At 39.5% G+C, this 23,487-nt stretch overlaps 1 protein-coding gene across 5 annotated transcripts in view; it reads right to left on the bottom strand.

Annotated features, from left to right (window-relative positions):
- Positions 1–18,522, bottom strand: part of GLCE (glucuronic acid epimerase) — a 137,174-nt gene extending 118,652 nt beyond the window's left edge. For all 5 annotated transcript variants that reach the window (XM_026455435.1, XM_023220840.1, XM_023220841.1 and 2 more), the window contains exon 1: positions 18,333–18,522. The gene's annotated coding sequence lies outside the window, so the exon portion shown is untranslated. The remainder of the gene's footprint in view (positions 1–18,332) is intronic.
- Between the last annotated feature and the right edge of the window lie 4,965 nt (positions 18,523–23,487).

The raw sequence follows: 23,487 nt of genomic DNA, 5'->3' as shown, positions 1-23,487 counted from the left end.
GGGAGGGGGGAGGGATTGCATTGGGGAGTTATACCTGATATAAATGACGAATTGATGGGTGCTGACGAGTTGATGGGTGTAGCACACCAACATGGCACATATATACATATGTAACAAACCTGCACGTTATGCACATGTACCCTAGAACTTAAAGTATAATAAAAAAATATAATAATAATAATAATCAAAAAAAAAATAAAAAAGACTATATGCTCTTTAAGGCCAGGAGTTAGCTTGCCAGTGGTTAGGATGAGAGATATGACTATACAGGGATTTCTGTTGTGATGAAACAGTTCTGTATCTTGATTGTGGTGGTCAAAACCACACATGATAAAAATGCAAACAATTACACACATACAATGAGTACCTGTAAAACTGGTGAAATCTGAATAAACTCTGTGGATTGTACCAACATCAATTTCATGGTTTTGATAGTGCACTAGGGTTATATAAGATATTATCAGCAGCGTTTGAAATTGGATGAAGGGTATATGGTACCTCTCTGCACGAATCTTTCAACTTCCCGTGAATCTATAATTACATACTACAAATTTTTTTAATGTAAATATTCTCTTGACAAGAAATAAATACTCAAGCAGTATAAAAGTGTACACAACCAAACCAAACCACAGTCATACTGAGATCTGATTTCCAATCTCCTAATCCCTTTTTTTAGTCCCTCTTCAGAAGCAACTACTATTCCCTTTCTTGTGCATCCTTCTAGAAAAGTCTAAGCATTTTGAAGCAAAATGTGTTTATTAATATGTGCATATGCATGTGTAGTTACACCAACACATACACCACTTATTTATAGCAATATAAGCGGCATACCATAAACACTGCTCTGCAACTTTTTTTTTTTAACCCAATAATGTGTCTTAGAGATGAGCTTATGGAGAAGTGCTCCTCTTTTCTTTTTTTATGGCTATATGACATCCCACTGTGTGGCTATATCATTTATTTAACCAGACCGCTACTAAGAGTCATTTAGGTTTTTTGACAATATAATTAATACTGTGAAGAGCAAAGATAAATTATTTAAAATTGAATGAATGAAAAAGTATGAACATTTATCATTTTAAGATGTATAGTCAACTTGTCCTCCAAAGAAATTGCACAATTTGTGTTCCTGCCTATAGTATATGACAGTGATTCCAGATATCTTTGCCACTGTTGTGTATTATTGAGCTTTTTAACCCCTGTCAATCTGATAACCAAAAAATGTTCTCGTTTAAATTTGTATTTGAATAATAATAAAAATAAACTTTCATAGAGCACTTACTGTGTGTCAGATACTGTTCTGAGAACTTCACATATATTAACTTACCTAATACTCGTAACAGTCCCTTGAGGTAGATAATATTGCTATTATTACCCACATTTTACTGATGAGAAAACTGAAGCACAAGAAGGTTAGGGAACTTGATTACACTGATTGTTACAGAACATACAAACCCAAGCAGACTGACTCTAGAGGTTTACATTTTAAACAATATATTTTTTATTCAGCTTCCCAAAAATATTTTCTTATGCTTAAAGCCATTTGTATATCTTTTGATATTAGCTACCTGGTTTTGTCCTCTGCCCATATTTTTGTTGGATTTTTGGTCTTACTCTTACCAAGTTACAAGATCTCTTTGTATATTAAGAAAATTAGCCCTTTATGATAAACATGTTATTCCCAAAAAAAGGTAAAACTAATACCTACCCTGTGACCTAGTCATCCTAAGTATTTAACCAAAAGAAATGAAAATACATGTCCATATAAAGACTCATACACTAATATAGCAGCTTTATTTGTAAATAAAACTGTAAATAACCCAAATGTTCATCAGCAAATGAATGATAAATTCTGGCATATCCATATAATGGAATATTACTACAAAAAAATGAATGATTTATACATGCAACAACAGGGAAGAATCTCAAAATAATTATGTTGAGTGAAAGAAGCCAGACCATAAAGAAAAGTACATACTGTGTAATTCCATTTATATAAAACTCTAGAAAATACAAAACAATCAATCTGTAGTTACATTAAGTAGATCAATGGTTACTTTGAGATGGTGGAGTGTGGAGGGGCATGAAGGAAAGATAATAAAGGGGCATGAAGAAACTTCCGGAGATGATGGGTACGGTCACTATCTTGAATGTGGTAATGATTTCAAATATATCAAAACTTACTAAATTGTGTAATTCACTATATGCCAGTTATACCTCAGTGAAGCTGTTAGACAAAGGGACTCATAATATATCGTACTGTTGTTTTAGAAATTATCAAGAAATAGTGATATCTCCTGTTTGACTTATTTTATATTTATCGTAGAGAACACAAAGAAGGCTGGGCACGGTGGCTCACGCCAGTAATCTCAGCACTTTGGGAGACCAAGGCAGGTGGATCACCTGAGGTCAGGAGTTCAAGACCAGCCTGGTAACATGACAAAACCCTGTCTCTACTAAAAATACAAAAATTAGCTAGGTGTGGTGAAACCCCATCTCTACTAAAACACAAAAATTAGCTGGGCATGGTGGCACATGCCTATAGTCCCAGCTACTTGGGAGGCTGAAGCACAAGAATCGCTTGAACCCAGGAGGCGAAGGTTGCGGTGAGGCGAGACTGCACCACTGGCACTCCAGCCTCAGTGACAGAGTGAGACTCTGTCTCAAAAAAAAGAATGCAAATGTGAAATGTTACTAATTCAGCGTTGAAACATTATCCACTTCTTTTTTCAAAGTCACAGTTCAATTTGAGAGTGTCCTGATTCGTCTCAAGAACCAACTAAAACAACTCTTCCAGTTTTGGTGGACGGTGTACAATCAAAACAAAATAGAAATTTAATGCAGAGATTGAGAAACTACAATCATCATCAGTTATTCAATTTCAAATTATTGAGTACATCAAAATGGCCTAAGTCATTCATTCATTTATTTCACTAAGATACATTTGGAATCTGCTATGTACAAGGCACTGTTAAATACTAGGAATAAAGTGGCAATAGAATGTCGTGAAGATAAGACAATTTAAGAGCCTACCCTGAAGATAAACGACAATTTAAGAGCCAATCTGCTTTAGGCTAAGTTAATGTTGTAAATGTGTACTTAAAGTTATATAAAAATGTTATTTTTTATTTGTATTCTATATTGCAGTGCCATATAGATGTTTGGGGGAAAAAAAAATGGGCCAGGGGTGGTGGCTCAAGCACTCCTGTAATCCCAATAGTTTGTATGGCTGAGGTGGGCAGATCACCTGAGGTCAGGAGTTTGAGACCGGCCTGGCCAACATGGCAAAACCCTGTCTCTACTAAAAATAAAAAAATTAGCCAGGTGTGGTATTGCCCACCTGCAGTCCCAGCTACTTGGGAGGCTGAGGCAGGAGAATCGCTTGAACCCGGGAGGTGGAGGCTGCAGTGAGCCGAGATCGCACCACTGCACTACAGAGCAACAGAATGAGCCCTGTCTCAAAAAAAAAAAAAAAAAAAAAAAAAAGGTTCCACTGAAAACTACTAGACCACAAAATTTAACTCCCTTTAGGTTTTAATATGTGGTAATGCAAATACAATCACATCCCATGCCAAATAAAAAGTGGCTCTGAATTATCAATTTTTCATTATTTCAATTATTTGAGAGATACGGCATTAGTATATAATGCACATGTAGCTTCTAAAAATGAGTACATGAGTAGTGCTACATGATGAAGTACAATGTAAGATTTGCCAGCCAGTATACTCACCTCCCTAGTTGTGCCAGCCAGTATACTCACCTCCCTAGTTGTGATTTGACGTTTTTCTACTCAAGGGTTCTAAGGCTTTATACTCAGTAAATTCACACATTTCCTGAGTGTCTTCAGAAACTTTATTTGTTTTAATTTAAGTAAAATAATAACTGGAAAATAGCAATTTACATTGCAGAGATGCCCCCACATGAAGAAGCAGTGAAAGCCTATCATATAACAGGAAGTCATTAGCTTCAGTGAAGAAGGCAAACAGATCTCTGATATGGACCCAAACTTCCCCTGAGCAAAAGCCAATCAAAACAAAATATGACAACGCTACCTCGATTTTAAAACATGCTAAGTCTGGAACACCCACTGGGTATGACAAGTATTTTGTATGGGGAAAGAAGAATATAGAAAACGAAGCTGATGACTATAAACTAATTTTACCAACAGCTCAATTAGATGTTGTCACATACTTCTTAAACATGTTAAAATATATTCTATTTTATTTATTAAACTTTTTGGTGTTCATATGAATGTAACAAAGTAAAAAGTACACTACTGAAGTACAGTAAGTACATTTACTAGAATGTATCTCCTGATTTTTATTTCTAACGAGAAATTTCACTCTGAAATACACATTTTAAAATTATTTGCCACTTCTGAAGGCTAATGACAAAGACACTGGAAAATGCACTGAAAAACAACAAAAGGGAGACTCCAAAATTTAGGAGATGGTGGTATTAAGAATGTAAGGATGATGGAAAAATCTTTTTATTTTTCAGTTTTAAAGTGGGTATATTACTATTATTTGTAAATTTTACAATACATCAGATGAAGATGAATGATCATATTGTTAAAGAAAAAAGTAGAAACTAAACATGGAAACTCTGCATAGGCTTTTTCTTATGCTATTAAGTGTTTCAACATTAGCTAAAATTCAACCACTGAGTCTCTAAATTTTAATTTCATTAAGTAGTTTTCAAGCCCCAGTAAAAGAGTCTTCAAGGGGCTTATAATCCTATTCAAAAAAAAAAAAACCTTACATATTATAAAGCAATTAATAACAGTATATGATATAGTACTAATAGATTACCAAACTGTTAGAAAAGAAAGAAAAATATCAGTGTTGGATAGAGGAACCTAAGATGACTTTAAAAAAAAAAAATGGATTCGGGGACGTCCTGAAAATTAGACTTTAGATGGGCTTAAAGAAAGACAGTATTCTCAGGATAAAAAAATATGAAGGTCATGAAGGCCAAAAAAAGCTCTTGATTTGTGTAAAGGATGACAGTGAATAAAATGGTTTACTGTTCCATTTTAGATTTAAACAACTGAATCATTTAGAAGTTAATAACCTTTGGGTTTTTTTGTTTGTTTGAGACATAGTTTCACTCTTGTTGCCCAGGCTGGAGTACACTGGTGCGATCTCAGCTCACTGCAACCTCCACCTCCCGGGCTCAAGTGATTCTGCTGCTTCAGCCTCCTAGCTGGGATTACAGGCACCCACCACCATGCCCAGCTCAATTTTTGTATTTTCAGAAGTGACAGGGTTTCACCATAAAGGCCAGGCTGGTCTCAAACTCCTGACCTCAGGTGATCTGCCCACCTTTCCTCCCAAAGTGCTGGGATTACAGGCATGAGTGGTTTCAGTTTTTGACATCAACTTTTTTTTTAGATATGCAGAAGAGAAACCACAAGCATTTGAATTTAATGATACTTATGCCATCATCTTTAAAAGCAACTTCAATTAGTCTGTGATATTTCTAAAACAAGACTAAAATCTTGTTTCCTTTGGAATTGTGAATAAACTTTTTAAAAATCATCTAAGGCCAGGTATGGTGGCTCATGCCTATAATCCCATCACTTTGGGAGGCCAAGGCGGGCGGATCACTTTGAACTCAGGAACTGAAGACCAGCCTGGGCAACATGGCAAAGCCCCATCTCTACAAAAATACAAAAATTAGCTGAGCGTGGAGAGGTTGCAGTGAGCCAAGATCACACCACTGCATGCCAGCCTGGGTGACAGAGTGAGATCCTGTCTCTAAAAAATAAAACATCTAGTTAAATTATTTCATATTCTAATTTCAGATTTTGATTATTAGGAAGGTATTATTTTCCCTAATAGAATGTGATACTATATGAAGCGATAAGTATTATGAATAAGTGTGAATAACTGCCCAAGAAAATGTTCTGCCAACTGGAATTACAACCAATGAAGAAAATTTTTTAAATTTTTAAAATTGGAAAAGTCCTTAGAGGATAGCTTGATTAAACACTACTCAATCTATGCTTTAGTGGCTCAGTGAGTCAATGTTTACTCCATTCAAATTGTCTTCAGCCTGGGCAACACAGCAAGACCCCATCTCTTAAAAAAATAAAAAGGCTTCTTCATTATGAACCAATATTTTCCTTCCTCTAACTTTCATTCATTGTTCCGAGTTCCATCCTTCAGACTGCAATGCAAAAGATATGCTTAATCCTTCTTCCATGTGCCATCCCTTCATGTTTCACAGAATCCCAGATTTGAGTCAGGAAGAACATTAAATATCATCCAGTTACCCAATCTAAAAAGTATTATCATATACCTCAAGTCTTCTTTCTTCCATGCTAAACAACCTAAATGTTTCAATTACTTTGCAACTATCTGTTTTGAGACTGCTTCATTCTGATTACTCTCCTCTCACTACATTGTTTATCAATGCCTACCTTAAAATGTGGCAAACAGAACAGAACTAAGCTAGATGCAGAGTACAAAATAAAAATCAACTAGTTATAACAAACCACTCACCAACTGCAGACAAATAAGGAGACACACCCAGGCACACACCTCTGCTTAAATACACACCTACTGCTGTTAGCCCTCCAAGATTCCCATCTTGTATTTGTGCAGACTTCTGAAAAAAAAAATTCAATTATAGGCCTGTCTTTATCAAATATTTACACGTCAAATATAAAATCTTACAACACATTTCACAACAAGTATTTTCTTAATACAGTCTTTCATTTTAACTATTAGAAATAAGGCAGTAAGAGTGAGTGAAGATCCTGATTCTGTGCATATACCAGCATTCCCTTACAATTTTGAGAGTAACTGATAAAAATCTTACATAGGACATGATAACTTCTTGAGGCACACCACTAAGAATGTACTGTAGTTTAATTTTAACATAAGCCCAGTAATCATCAAGATATGGCCATTTAAGCAATTACTAACCCACCTACCTATGTAACTCTTGAGACTACATTTTCTATCTAGTCTAAAAAGATATCATAAGAGGATGTCAAATGCTATATGTATAACCTTGAGGGTCCCTTTCCTCATCTGTAAAACAATAACTCAATGAGGCAACCTATGTAAAAGCATTTAATCCAGTGCCCAGCACATAATTTAAAATCCAATAAATATAGTGATAATTTTATATAGACTATGGCCAGAGTATCTTCTGATATACCTACTTACAGGTATAGTTCACTTATCCTATAAGAAAGGAAGTGAAGCTAGGTGTCATTACTTGTTCTTGTGAACCCATGCTGGTTCCGAGTGATCAGTGCCTTCTTTTGTAAGTACCAACAACACATGTGTTCGATAATCTGTTTAAGAATTTGTTCAAGGAATGACACCAAGCTCATCAGTCTATTGCTATTATCTGTAACCTTTACTCCTTTTCCCATATTGTACATACTTCAGCAGCCAAAAATACTCTTTTATACATAGTAGGTCTTCAAAAAAACAGGTTAATTGAATTCCCTTTTAAAAAATCAGTATGAATTTCTTAGTTTTGATCAATATAACATGATTATATAAGATATGAACATTGGAGAAAGCTGAGTGAAGGGTATATGGCACATGGAAATCCTCTGTACTATCTTTACAATTCTCCTATAAAGATACACTTCAAAATTGAACATTTTTTAAAAATCAAGATGATCTCTTCCCTCTGACAAATTATTTCTTCAAATTCCCCAAATATTATTAATCACAATTAGATGTAAATTCTTTCAGTGGCCCTTACAGTTTTGTAATCTATCCTTAGTAGGATACATGAATTCCAGTAAACAGAAACTCTTATAATACCCCTCACTTATCCTGGACTACATCAATGAGTTAGTATTCAGTAAATAATAGTCATCCCCAAATTTTAGTTTTTGAAATAAGGGCCTTAAAAAGAATTTATTCCAGGGCTGGGCGCGGTGGCTCATGCCTGTAATCCTAGCACTTTGGAAGGCCAAAGTGGGTGTATCACAAGGTGAGGAGTTTGAGACCAGCCAGGCCAACATAGTGAAACCCCGTCTCTATTAAAAATACAAAAAATTGGCCGGGCATGGTGGCAGGCACCTGTAATCTCAGCTACTCAGGAGGCTGAGGCAAGAGAATTGCTTGAACCCGGGAGGCCGAGGTTGCAGAGAGCCAAGATCATGCCATTGCACTCCAGCCCAGGTGACAGTGTGAGACTCCGTCTTAAAAAAAAAAAAAAAAAAAATCTATCCCAAAAGCAAATACCTTTTCCCTTTTCCCTAAACCATTAAAATCCTGCAGAATCCAATTAAAATTTCTGACTCTTGTTGCTCAAACCATTTATTTAACAGTGACATTCAAGTCAAGCTCAGAAATATCTTTTAGGTATGAGACAAATTACTAATATATATTATCATGAAAAAGTCTTAAAATATTTTTAAAATATGTTTATATTGAGGCTGATTGGTTTTTAAATTAGGTAAATAAAAGTTTAAGTAAATGAAGAATTTTATTTGCAATTATTCAAACTCAAATTTTCACTGTTAAACAGTAGTCATAGAAATTCTGCAAAAACTGTAACTCTCAAGCAAATGAATCCTAAAATGTTTAAGAATAAAGTATCTTTTCCCTAAATGTTCTCCTAAATACCTCCAAATAGCTTTCGTACTTCTAAAGAGTTCTTTCAGGTATCATCTAATTTTCAAAAACTTGGCTTTTCACTTTGGAATAATACTACACAATCAGTACTATAAACAGAAGTGCTATTGTCAAAGAACTGATCCAATAATAAGGAGAGCTAAGGCCACTTGTCTTATAGAAGATTACTGCCAAATACTTTGCCAGACCCTGCTTTTCTTCCTTCTGGGCCAGTAGCCAGATACCAATCATAGCTAGACCCTTTCTAATTTTTAGTACACAAAACGGTACACAATAACACATCCAAACCAGATGTGTTTTTTAATGAATGGTTTCCATAATTCATCTAATGTTTTGGCATATATACACACACATTACACACATGCATGCACACACACAAATATATTATATATACATACATTTATACACATACACATATACACATATTTATACATATATGCATATACATGCATAGTCTATAATATGTTCAGAAGTATACATAAAAAACTGTTAACAATGGCTGCTTCTGGGATAACTGTTTCTGTCTCTGAATTTTTTTATGTTTTTCTAATAACTATGCAAAATGTTTTATCTATTAAAAGGAAAAACTACAATAAAGAACATTAATTCTAGTTAAAATATCTTTTACCTTACGAGACAATGTCTGAGGCATTCTTTTAAAAACTGTTTTATTATAAATATTTTAACATCTAATTGTTTTTGAAACAACTTACAATGTTTCAACTTCACTTATAATCAAAGAAAGACAAATTAAGATATTTTGCTTATCAAATAGCAAAAGTTTTTTTAAAACTAATGTTCCATATTGGCATATAAATTAGCATCTTTCTAGAAAGCAATATGGCAATGTCTAATTTTTTTAAGGTCTTACCTTTGATTGAATGTTTTTATTCCTATTCTTCAAACAGATCAGGTATGGAGAAAGATTATGTACTAAGATTTTCACAAATGTTATTAGAGAGAAAAAATTGTTTTAATACATTTGAAATAATATTATAATAAAAGATTAGTTAATTCATCTTTAATCATTTAGTGATCATCTAGCATGTGATAGGAACCATGTGAGCTTAAGAATTATGTGTGTATATGTGTGTGTATATATGGAGATACGTTTTGTTATATATTTAAATGAAGTGCTTCACCAAAAAATGAATTTTTATGGTCACCAAAACACATGCACAAAATTGTTTATGGTAGCTTTGTTTCTAAGAACTAAACACTGGAAACAGCCCAAATGTCTGTCAACAGAAGACACAAATAGATACTCATACAATGAAATAATACAGAGCAATGAAAAAGAATTACTACTACTAACTCAAAAAACATGGATCTCACGGATGTGATGTTCAACAGAGGAAATTAGACATAAAAGAATGATTTGATTCCACTTATACGAGTTTCAGGAATAAGCACAACTAATCTATAGTGATGGGGATCAGAAAATTGGTAACTTTTGTTAAGCAATGACTAAGAGAGAACAGGAGGAAGATTCCAAGGTCCTGGAAATGTTCTCTATCTTGATCTGATTGTTGGTTACAAGTTTACATATGTAATTCATTAAGCTGTACACTTATGATTTGTGTACTTTATTGTATATGTTTTTTTCTTCAAGTCCTATCAAATTTTTAAAAAAACAGAATGGATAGGCCAAGTGCAGTGGCTCACACCTGTCATCCAAGCACTTTGGGAGGCTGAAGCGAGTGGATCACCTGAGGTCAGGAGTTTGAGACCAGCCTGACCAACATGGAGAAATCCCATCTCTACTAAAAATACAAAATTAGCTGGGCATGGTGGCACATGCCTGCAATCCCAGCTACTCAAGAGGCTGAGGCAGGAGAATCACTTGAATCCGAGAGGCTGCGGTTGCGGTTGCGGTGAGCCAGATCACGCCACTGCACGCCAGCCTGGACAATGAAAGTGAAACTGTCTCAAAAAAAAAAAAAAAAAAAAAAAAAAACAGAATAGATAGAATGGAAAGTTCCTCTTCCTCCATGCCTGCCAGCAAGAAAGAAAGAAAAGTAGAGATGAGAGGCTTAGATCAAACGATCTTTTAAGCTCCTGCTTTTAAAGTTCCACTGTCATTAATTCAACAAAAATTTGAGCACCTACTTTGTAAAAGGCACTGTTCTGTATGTTGGTGATATAGTATTGACTAAAATGGGTAAAAATTCCTATCCTGGAGGGTCTTATGTTTTTTAATTTTTCATTTAACTCTTTTTTTTGAGATAGGGTCTTACTTTTTTGCCCAGGCTGATCTCAAACTCCTGGGCTCAAGCAATCCTCTAACCCCAGCCTCCCAGGTAGGTGGGACTACAGGCGTGCATCACTGTGTTACCGGCTCTTATATATTTTTTAGTAGGGGTAGAAAGGCAATAAAAATCTAGAGTACTTTGGATAGTGAAAAGCACGAAAAAGAAACAAAGCAGGCAAGAAGGACAGGAAGAGTATGTGTGGAAGAGATACTGTCATCGTAAACAAGGTGACCAGTCAAGTTCTCAGATAAAGGATGATACTTTAATTAAGACCTGAAGGAAGTGAGGGAGGGAGACATTTGGATATCTGAAAGAACATGTTACAGATCTTATGAAACAGTAAGGAGTGTGGCTGAAGGAAAGTGAGGAAGGTAAGATTAGTAAAAGCTGAGATAATTAAAAAAAAAAAAAAATTCCCAAGTCTTTTTCTCCTTTCACACCATTCCAACTCTTCACTTAAAGACTTAAATAGAAACTTTTCTATATAGAAATTTCTGTAACCACTAGCCCAGCCCACATTTATCCAATCTTCTGAGCTGCTAAAGCTGTACTACTCATGGTTATCTTTATATACTACCTTGCAATTAGATATATACTGCCTTCCGCTCCCAAACAGACCAAGCTTCTTTATGGCAGTGACTAGATTTTATGCATTTCTGTATTCCTATTAGCCCATGGTTGGCACTTAAATGATAACTGGTAAGACTGATGCTAATAACAATTCAGCAGGCATAATATCAGTAAACTGTGGACAAATTTTAAGAAAGAAAAAGAGGAAGAAAAGGAACCAAGATTAGGGAACCATGTGCATAAAGGCACTGGCGTGTCTCCATGTGTCATGATCTAAAGTCAGGATTTTCTCTGATTGTCCTTAAGACTCTCAGATCCTCAACATTACTTTTATAAAAAGTCATTCTAGGCTTTTTTTTTTTTCCCCTTGGGGGTGAAAATCAGGCATCTGGTATCTCTTTCAAGTAATACTTTTTTGTTTTGTTTTGTTTTGTTTGAGACAAAGTCTCGCACTGTCACCTAGGCTGGAGTGGCTGGAGGGCAGTGGCGTGATCTCAGCTCACTGCAACCTCTGCATCCCAGGTCAAGCGATTCTCCTGCCTCAGCCTCCTGAGTAGCTGGGATTACACGTGCACGCCACCATGCCTGGTTAATTTTTGTATTTTCAGTAGAGACGGGGTTTTGCCATGTTGACCAGGCTGGTCTTGAACTCCTGACCTCAAGTGACCCAACCACCTCGGCCTCCCAAGGTGCTGGGATTACAGGTGTGAGCCATCGCACCTGGCCCTCTTTTTTTTTTTTTTTGAGACAGTCTAGGTCTGTCGGCCAGGCTGGACAATCTCGGCTCACTGCAACTTCCGTCTCCCAGGCCCAAGCAATTCTCTTGCCTCAGCCTCCCAAATAGCTGGGATTATAGGCGTGTGCCACCATGCCCGGCTAATTTTTGTATTTTTAGTAGAGACGGAGTTTCACCATGTTAGCTAGGCTGGTCCTGAACTCCTGACTTCAGGTAATCTGCCCGCCTCGGCCTCCCAAAGTGCTGGGATTAGAGGCATGAGCCACCACGCCTGGCCTCAAGTAATAGTTTTATAACACCAGTGTTCACAACCAGCTTAACAAAGAAAATCTTACAGACCAACTAACTGTGTGATCTTCAGCACACCATTCCACCACTCTTGCATATGTGTTTCCTCATATGCTAAAGGAAGGAGTTGGATTAAATGGTCTCTAAAGTCCAATCAATCTCAAATTGTCTACTTTAGCTTTTTTGGACGAATTGAATGGATAAACCTTACAACTTACTTCTTCAATTTACAAAATGAATTAAATATCTGTTACTAATTTTAAACACTGAATAAGCAGTCATATTCAGAAAACAATGTAGTATTAGAAAAAGCACAGAATCTGGAGACAGTCAGACCTACATGTAGTCATAGTCTGCATCTTAGTAGATAATGACACTGAGCAAATTATTAAATGATCAGGATTTATTTTGAAAATTAAAGGCAATGTATGTAAAGCAATTATTAAAGCCTATATAAAAACCTGCACACATCAGCTACTATCATTTTCCAAGTAAAAAGCAGCCAAGGTAAAACAGCTACCAAATAATGATGTCCAAGATTTAAAACACCCAAACTAGTTAATATCTCTCCTAGCAATTTTAGAGATAAGGATTAGTAGTTGCCTCAAACTTCTACAAGACTTTTCTGCAAGTTTAACAGAGTAACCCTCACCTCTTAAAGTGCTACAAGTCTTATTTCTTAAACACAAAGCTAAGAACTACCATTCTCATATCAGCTTGTGGTCACAGGGCAAGAGAATAAGATAAAACCCCCAAATTTTACGAAAACAGGACAAGACTGAGATTTGAGTTTAACTCATTTCTGACATCATGAACACATCAATCTTGGTATGGAGAGTAAAACATGTAATGATAGCCAACTCTGTGTAAATAAGCAACAGGAAGTCAAAAATAATAAGACAAATATAAACCTGCCTTTGAGTCCAGGAGGAAAGAGAGACATAATTACTACACATTAGTAAACACACGAGAATGAATGAACATGATACAATGAGTATATAACACCTAGGGTCGGGAAGAGGGAGGACCAGAAGAGTTAAAAAGGAGACAGTAAAGAAAGAAAAGAAAAAATGGTAATTAAAAAAAAAAGCTAAAAAAAAGCTTAAAAAAAAAAGCACACAGTGCTTACGTTGTATCTTAAAAAAATCAGTAGACTTTGTCAGCAAGACAAAAGAAGGAAAGGCATTCTAAACAGTGGAGAGAACATATGTGAAGGCTCTGAGTCAGGAAACAGTATGGCTCATTTAGTAAACTGCTCGTATTAGTACAAGTGGAGCTTCAGATTTATGGTGGGGTAAATGCATAAGATGAGCCAGATGATGAAAAGCCTTGTAATGATATAGACTTGGGCTGATAAAGTATGGGCTTTAAGAAAGAAGGGCAGGGAGAGAGAGCATCAGGAAGAGAAGAACAGCTAATAGATGCTGGGCTTTATACCTGGGTGATGGGATGATCTGTGTAGTAAACCACTATGGCACATGTTTACCTGTGTCACAAACCTGCCCATTCTGCACATGTACCCCTGAACTTAAAAGAAAAGTTGAAAGATAAAGAAATAAATCTGAGTAACATTTCTAAGAAAGAAAGAGAAAAGAGAAAAGAAACAAGAAGCAATGAATAGATTTGCATAGATTTGCACTTTAGAAAAAATCACCTTGGCAGTAGTGTAAGGATGGATTAAAGGGGGTCAAGACTGGAGGCAACCACTAGAGACCTCATTCTATATCCAGAGTTAAGTAAGTACATATTATTATATAGATAATCTGCTACAGAACCAGGGATTGGAACTAAAAATAATAATGCTTTAACAGATAAAACTAAATTATCCAAAGAAAAGCATTCACCTTCATGAATCTATATTCTAGAATTAAATACTTGCCATGTATCTTTAAAAAAAGAGGCTTCTAAAATTAGGCATAATATGTAAAAATTACATGGAACTAGTTGTATCCTGAGAACTAGCTACTCTTAAGGTATCTCTTCCTTTTTGTACATATAATACTTCAGACTTGCAACATAAAAACTATATGTATAAGTGTGTGTACACATATCTTTGTATACATATATTTTACATATTATACATATTATATACACATATGACATATGTATATAACAGCATACACATGTCATATACGTATATATGATCAAAGCAAAAGTATATATTATATATAAAATGTATGTAAGTATAATTCATATATGTATATACGAAAACTGGGGCCCTGAAAGACTAAGGAATTATCCAAGGACACACCATGAGTAGCACAGTGAAGACTGGAATTCATGTCTTATGATTTCCGTTCTAGAAACTGCTTTAGCATATCATATTTATGATTCTAGGACTCTGAATGATAATTCAAAAGACACTTTGGTACTGTCATTTTCAGCAGTGTAATAACGAAACCATAAAATTATTTTTATGGTTCGTATGCTTCACAAGCAAAATCTATCAGATGTGTGTATGTTTGACAAAAAGAAATTTCCTGAAGTCTGTACCACAATAAGAATACCTATACCCCCACCCTATTGTCCTCTAGGATATCTAAAAACGTCTTTTTTCAAACTCAGGAAAAAATTAAATTTGATAAAAGAAAATCCTAAAATTAATTTATCTTTACATAATTAAATATCCAACAACCTTAACATGTTTTAACATTTTACTTAGGTCTATGTCTTTTCTTATTTTGTTGTGCTACCCACCCCACCCTACACACCCTTATAATTTTCAGATACTTGAAATACTCTTTTCCTTCATTAGTATACACAGGTGCAAGTGGCAACACTGACAAAAGCCTTATAAACACTGTACATTTCACCAATTTGCACGGTGACTGAAATGTTTTAATTTTGGGGTTTCTCTAACTTGTACTTAAAAGTAATGTCTGCTCATTGAAATAGATTCAAGTAATATAAAACTATAAAACTAAACTGCTCTCTTCTATGCCTCTGCAACTCCCTCCTGAAGAATTCAAACATGGTTAAGTCTGATGTGTATCCTTATAGACTTTTGTATGCTTACATAGCACAAGCATCTACAAAGAATCAACATATATTTAACACCTAAAACTCTACTGATTGTAGTTTAATCTTTCTTTAATAATTTAGAAGGCAGTTAACTATTTTGCTTGGTTTCTGATTATCACAACAGACATCAATTGTATCATCATTCAGGGGTTACTAAAAAAAAGAGAGCTGAATCTCAAGTACCTTCTGTATTTCTTCCTTAGCAGTATCACAATTTTTAACTGTATTTATTTGTTGCCTTCCTCTCTCTCTTGACTTAAAGGGGAAAGTCACATGACAGCTTTAATCAGTGTACCTCCAGAGCTGTGACACATAGCAGATAATCAAATATTTGTTGACTTATCAGTCTATTTCTTACTTAGAAATGATGAAAGCTGATGTAAAAAAAAAAAAAAAAGGTTCTGAAACCTGCTCAATTTGTTCTTTGTCTTTATCTCAAAAATAGGAAAAATAAGATCTGCTTACAGGTTTGGGGGCTGTCATTCCAACCAAATATCTGCTCAAGCAATCAGTTGTGACAGCTGTATATGTCAACCAGGTATTTTGGTCTGAACAGAAACAACAACAAAACTTATATTAACCCCTTCAAAGTATTAAATATTGCTGTGTGGGATTCCCTTGTTTTTCAAAATGATGTAAAATTCCAAAATTAAGTACATTATCCCTAATCTGTCTGGTTCTAAGATCAGAAGAAATGACAATATTTTAAAAAATTGTATCTAAGAGGCCTGGCATGGTGACTCATGCCTGTAAATCCCAGCACTTTGGGAGGCTGAGGCTGAAGGATCACTTGCAGCCAAGAGTTCAAGACCAGACTGCACAACAGCGCAAGACTTTGTCTTTAATTAATTGAATAAATAAAAAAAATTAGGCATGGTGGCATATGTATGTAGTTCCAGCTACTCTACTGGGGGTGGGGGTGGGAAGCTGAACTGGGAGGGCTGCTTGAGCTCTGGAGGTCCAGGCTGCAGTGAGCCATGGTAGCGATGCTACAATCCAGCCTAGAAGGCGGAATGAGTCCCTGTTTCAAAACAAACAAACCAAAAAACGAGAGGAAAAAAAAAAAACTGACTCGAAGAAAAAGAATAAGGCAGGCAAAATTATTTGCTTTGGTATACTCAAATTTGTCTGTTAACCCCAGATTACACATCTACAGAATAGCTCTGAGTACGGACTTCACTGCCTGCCCCATTAAATTGCATCTACAGGCCTCTGTGATAGAGTAACCAAAAGAAACATCAGGCAAACACACAGACTTTCTGACCTATACGTTGTTTTTTGTTTTGTTTTTTAACCAATACACATCATACAGGTCATTTTATTTAAATTCCACCTAAGCCTACGCTAGTTACCAAAACCTCTATAATATCCAAGGCTAAATACACTTTTACAATACAATGAAACTGTTAAGCAGGATTTTCTAAAAGAGCTCGATTAACCATTCTTATAGGTCGCAGAAAAAGCTTTTGCAGAGCTCTAGCTTTGGGATTTCAAATTCCAATGTTTTCTGGAGGCTGAATTTGACGTTAACCCTCTCTACAAATGCTTTTCAAAGGACAGAAAGAAGCCAGACAGAACACCACGCTTCCCAGCACTATTTGTGCCTAACACTCACTCAGGCAAGACTTCAGAACAGATCTAATAATGCAGGATCAGCAAAGCAGACCACCACCTAGGAAAGCAAGCGAAAACCAGTCTTCCTCAACAGATTTCAGTTGCTCAGGAGCGGAACCCACGCTCAACCTGCGGACACCGGCCTCCTAAAGAACCTGCAGACCAAATACCCACCTAAGGTGCCGCCACTCTAGCTCCCGGAGCTCCAGCGAGACCAGCGCGCCCCCACAGGGATCCCGGGGCAGAGAAAAGAAAACTGCAGAACAAACGCACTGCTTCTTCAACTAGGCAACAAACACCGATCAATCCTCCAACTAAGCACTGAGTAAATCTCATCCAGAGAGGAGACCTGAACAAAAACGTTTCAGGATGTTGCCCTGCCGCAGACTGGGCAAGCTCGCGGTAGCACTAAAGCCCTCTCCCGCCCTCAGCGTACCCAGCGCCCACCGAGCCGCGCCCACCCCGAGAGATCGCCCGGGGGCCAGCTAACTCGCCCGGTCGCCCCCAAAAGACTGGAGACCATGCCAGGTTACCGCCTCCCTCTGGGCAAAGCAGAAACCCCAGCACAGACGCTGGTCGCCGCCGTACACCCTCAGCCCCCAACAATCCCCCAAGGCGGCCCCGACCCCGTGGAACGGATACATCGCTCTCTTACCCAGAGACACCGATGAACAGACCCCTCTCCCCAGAACCCGGACACACTGCTTCTTCATCCCAGCAATGCAAAACGGACGCCCACGCCCGCTCAAAGAACCCCCAAGACCCCGATGACCTGCCTCCAGTGACCAGGTTTACACCGGTGTAAACCTTGCTAAACTGCATTCTCTGCCCCAAAGAGCTTGGGACCCGGATAAAAGGACCCCTTGTCCCGGAACCCCGTTACACCACCTCAAAGAAGCTCAAGACCCTGATAAATCTCCCTCGACGTCAAAGACCCAGGACCCCGTGTGCCGCCACCCACCCCCACCTCAAGCCGGAAGAGCCCCCAAGACCCCAATACATTGTCCCCTCACCTCGGGAGCTCCGACACCCGCTACACCGCCCTTGGGCGCCCGCGCCCGGATCCCACTGCACCGCCTCCTCGACCCCCGCACTCCCAAACCCCGCCAAGCCTCGCGCCCACCAGGCAGTGCCGCGCAGCCCCCGGAGCCGCCCCCGTCAGGAGCCCGCCTGCTCCGGCTGCTCCGTGTCCCCGCTCCCGACCGCTCCTCAGCGGAGACGCGCTCTGGACTCTCTAACCTGAGCAGCGTCGGAGGGCGAGCAGACCCGGGAGCCCTGAGGAAGAGAAGGAGACAGCAAAGAAGGGGTGGCTCAGGCCTGCGGTGCCGCAGCTCCAGCCTCTCAGCAAGGAAGCGCTTGTGTGAGGAGAGCCCTCCCGCTCCGCGCGCAGCCGGGAGACCGAGCCACCGCCGTGCCCGCAGCTCTTCCCGCGAGATCCCAGCCACGGCAAGGGGCGGGGCCACGGCGGGGCGGGGGGGCGGTGGCGGCAGCGGCAGCTCCTCGAGTGACAGTCCTGGCAGCCTGTCGGCGGCAGGACGGGAGGCAGGACTCGGAGTCTACTACGACCAATTGTAAAAAAGGAAAGGTGGTTCTCCCCGCCCCTTCTCCGCCCCTCCTCTTCTTCGCTCCTCCTTAATAAACTGTGAGCAAAGGTAGTAGTGACCAGAAGTAGTAGGAGGCAGTGGACGTTAGCAGCAAGGTAGCTCTAATGACGTGACGTGCTTGGTTTGTGTATGGTCCTGGTAGGCCGCCGTAGATACACCTGGTTTGGGGAAGAAGCTGGTCTTCATACCGGTGTAAACCGAGGTGCGGTTACCCTTGGTTACAGCGCCACCCGAAGTGCGCAGGGGGTTTCCATCTTCCAGGTGAAAGGCCCACCCACTCCGGTTACCCGCATCTAAACCTCCGTTTAATTCCTTTCCCCGATTTGGGCTCTCCTTCCTGTCCACCTCAAACAGGGCACCGTTGTTAAGATGCCCATGTTTTCCAAACCCCAACCCAGGACATCTGGTCTGACAAAGGACTCGTCTGATGACTGCATTTATTTCTACTTACAGCTTTCCAGAAGAGTGAAAAGCAAATCTCGAGTTACCAGCGTAACAAATTCCAAAATTACATGAAAAGTCGTACCTTTGTAGACCCCAGTGCCAAGGAGTATTTGGCACACGCAGGGCACTGAATAATGTGAAAGGAATGAATTAAGACTGTTATACTTTAATATATGAAATCTGGACCTGGACCCAGAAAATTCGACTTTCCTAGCCTTTCCTCTGTAACGGCAGCCAATGGCTTCAGTCTTAAATCCAGTCTCTTCATTATTATGCCTATCCTGTACCTTCATTCATCTTACCCTCTTCACTTCCTTATTTACAGCAAGAAGTGCCCTTTCTCCTCAAGGTTAAACCCTGCACCTGTGCCCTGGATCCCAGCCGTTCCCAGATTTTACTCGGCTATTCTTTCTTTCCCCATTATTAATTTCTTCCTCTATTCTAAATCTTTCTCCCACAAACGTGGTCTCACCCATCCTTTGAACAGAACAAAGTCACCCAATCTCTTCCACCCAAACTACCTTCTCCTTTCTCCTAGGAATCACACTTCTTGAGAAACATTGTATTTGCTGCTGGGCACTGTGGCTCATGCCTGTAATCCCAGCACTTTGGGAGGCCGAGGTAGGAGGATTGCTTGAGCCCAGGAGTTCAAAACCAGCCTGGGAACATAAAGAGACTCCCGTATCTACAAAAATAAAAATAAAAAATTAGCCGGGTGTGGTGGCACACACCTATAGTTCCAGCTATTCGAGACAGGGAGGGGGGCAGGGTGTGGGCTGAGATGGGAGGATGGCTTGAGTCTGGGAGGTGGAGGCTGCAGTGTACTGTAACCGAGCCACTGCATTGAGCCACAGATTGAGGCCCTGTCCCTAAGTAAATAAATAAAAATATATTTGCTGTCTCCACTTTCTCATCTCTTATTTTTCCCACTACAATGTTGCTTTTGCTCACACAATCTGCTGTTCTCTCAATGGTTACAAAAGACCTCTTTCCTCCTGGAAGAATGGTCTATTTTGGGGTATCTTTCCGTGACCTCTCTCACGTTATTGACAATGCTGACATCTCTTCCCTTAGTAGCTGCCTAACTACATTCTCCTGATTCTTTGGCAACTCTCTCTCTCTCATTTTTTTTTTTCCTGTCCCTTGTCCTTGTTTGAAAACTTGCATATTTATCTCTCCTTATCTTATAGCCACACCTTGTGCATGATATGAAAAATGGCCACACACAGTTGCACACTTTGAGTGCCAATAAGTGGGTGAGACAAAAGCTGTTAGAAGAGTCCAGAGGAGGAGACATGGCTGTGGGGCTTGATCTGGGTCATAATGAAACAGTAGGTTGGCCATATAAATGCAAGGCAGAAACGGAGGCCTTTCAGAGGAGAAAAATAATGTGAACCTGAGCACAGAGAAAAGGATGTGGGCTGAGCCTGGGCTGTAGGTCGACAGGTTTGACAGATAGAAGATTCCTACAGAAGAGTAGCAGGAGGTAAGATTAGAGAAAAACCAAATAGTAAAAGGCCTTAAAAATCAGGCCAAGCTGATTTGACTTGGATTCTAAATTAAATGGGGAGCCGGGACCAATTTTGAATTTGTAGGTACCATGAGAAGGCTACACATGGAGACCCACATACTAAATGTCTAAATATGTAAAAGTTAAAAAGCTAACAAACCGTGAACTAAAAGCATTATATCCTTTCACCTTGACAAATACACTTTCATAATAACTTGGAAAACCCAGTTTGAATCGAGAATTCTGAGACTTCTCAGAGCTCCTTGCTGGAACGAGGCAGGTCAGAGAGAGCTGGTCTCCACATGAAGCAGCCTTTACCCTTTCTTCCCATGGTCCCTTCAGCCCTACAGTGCCAGGTACCCTCCATTCCATGGACACTCTAGCCCACATGTCCAAACTCTGTCTTTGCTTTCACCCCTCCAAAACAGTCATTTCTTGGCTATTCCACAGGTCCAGGGGTGCATATCTCAGAATCTAGGGGAGTAGCCTACGCAGGCTCTGGAAGTGGTTCAGGGCCATTTGGGCAGGGAATGCTGGCTCCTGGGTACCTGATGTGAGATCTGAAGGGGTATAGTCACCTTAAGGTGGACACATTCCTTAGCTTAATGGACTCCTCAGATGTAGGAGCACAGCTGGGGAAGAGCCAGAGCAGAGCCTTTAAAGGGAAGCCCTGCCTGTCTGCATTTAAATGTGGTACCAGCAGAGCCACTGAATTTCTTGGTAGAGTAATGACATGTAGAGTTGATCTATTTCTTGAAGTATAAATATGTTCATTTTCTATGTTTCCCACCCCCTCTGCACTTGCATGGGTGTCTTAATAGCAAGAATGTACTGGAAAGACTCTATCCTTATGTGACATCTTTTCTCCAATGCTCAATTTCACAAATTATACCATTCTATGATTCCCTTATTAATTAGTGCATCAGAAACCTGGTAGTCTCTAAATGTGAGAAAATAGAAAAGCTATGAAGTGCTCTCAGCCTGGAATCAAGCTTGGAACACTTACATTTGACTTCTAGATGAAAATGCTTTGGAAGTAGAAGCTTCTGAAGAGGCCCATTTGAAGGGTACACAGGCAGTAAGAGTACTCAAAAGGCAGTGAGCCACCACGGAGGGGGGCACCCCTCTCACCATCTGTCTTTATGGTGCGATGTTTCACTCTGTGGTCTGACAGTCATGCTCTGTTCCCGCAACCTCTCCATCTGGTACCAAGTGCTCCCTTCCTCATGTTGTGCACTTAGAGCCACCAAGGGGCCAGAACCACTGTGGTCTTTGTTTTAGCTATCCAAGCCTAGAATTCTGCCTATGGATCCTGCACATCTCTCAGCGATGCTATGGATAATTTTAGTGTGAGGCTTTGGCACTTGCTTGATCCCAGAACCGGGATCTACTTGTAGCCTCACTGTTGCCATCTGTGACTGGCCTTTGCCAACCTGCAGAACAGAACTAGCTAGCTTCTTACTCAGGTCTTACCATCTGCTGCCTGCATTCTGACCTATTAGTCTAAGTGAGTACAGCCAAGCAGTTCTATCCCTGTTCAGAAGCCTTCCTGGTGTCCCATTCTCTGAGCACTCCCCGAGTAAAGCTGCCTCCTGGCCACTGCATATTCACAAGGGCACAGAAGACAGTATTGTTTGAAGATCTGGCTCTCTCAGACTGAATTTCCACTTCATCTTTTTAGAACTTTGGGGAGCACCTATTTTGTTAGGTTGGAAGCATGAAATTCTGTGTAAATTACCCCAAGACTGAAGGAACAGTACTTATCTGTCCATTTGCTGACTAAACCCCTGACCTTGGTTGGTTTGTTCATCGGTTTGTGTTTTGCAGATAGCCCATTATAAAGGAGGGAAATCAAAAGAACAGTGGCCGTTTAAAAATATGTCCCCAAATTATTTGATATACCATCTCTCAAAAAGTGGGGCTCAATTCCCTTCCCCCTGAGTGTGGACTACACCTAGTGACTCACTTCTAGCAAGTAGAATGTGGCCAAAGTGACTGCTTCTGAGACAAGGCCATAAGAAGCTTTGCAGCTTCTTCCTTGGTCTCTCTCTTTGATCACTCACTCTGGAGGAAGCTAGCTGCCATGCCAGAAGCCCCTTCAAGCAGGGGTCTCCATGAGCAAGAAACTCAGGCTTCTGGGCCGGGCGCGGTGGCTCAAGCCTGTAATCCCAGCACTTTGGGAGACCGAGACGGGTGGATCACGAGGTCAGCAGATAGAGACCATCCTGGCTAACATGGTGAAACCCCGTCTCTACTAAAAAAAAAATACAAAAAACTAGCCGGGCGAGGTGGCGGGCGCCTGTAGTCCCAGCTACTCGGGAGGCTGAGCCAGGAGAATGGCGTGAACCCGGGAGGCAGAGCTTGCAGTGAGCTGAGATCCGGCCACTGCACTCCAGCCTGGGCAACAGAGCCAGACTCCGTCTCAAAAAAAAAAAAAAAAAAAAAAAAAACTTAGGCTTCCAGCCAATACCCATGTGAATGAGCCATCTTGAAAACCCCAGTCCAGCCCCAGCAAAGCCTTTGGATGACTACAGCCCCAGGCCAACACTTGACATGACTTCATGAGACATCCTGATCCAAAACCACCTAGCTAAACCTCTCCCAGATTCCACACAGAAAATGTTGAGATAATACTTGTTTATTGTTGAACGTGTTTATTATGAGGTACTTCATGTTGGGATCACTTTTTACACAGCAATAGATAGCTAATACAAGTGTTGAGCATAGTTCGGTCTACTCCTACTCCAGAACAACAGAGGTAAAAACTTACATCCTTCTAATCATCAGGCCCTAAGGTTATGTAAAGAGCAAAGGACGATGGATTCGTAGCCATAAC

Source organism: Piliocolobus tephrosceles, chromosome 6 (assembly GCF_002776525.5).
Source record: "Piliocolobus tephrosceles isolate RC106 chromosome 6, ASM277652v3, whole genome shotgun sequence".
In the NCBI taxonomy this organism is placed as follows: domain Eukaryota; kingdom Metazoa; phylum Chordata; class Mammalia; order Primates; family Cercopithecidae; genus Piliocolobus; species Piliocolobus tephrosceles.
This window is presented reverse-complemented; position numbering and strand designations above follow the sequence as displayed.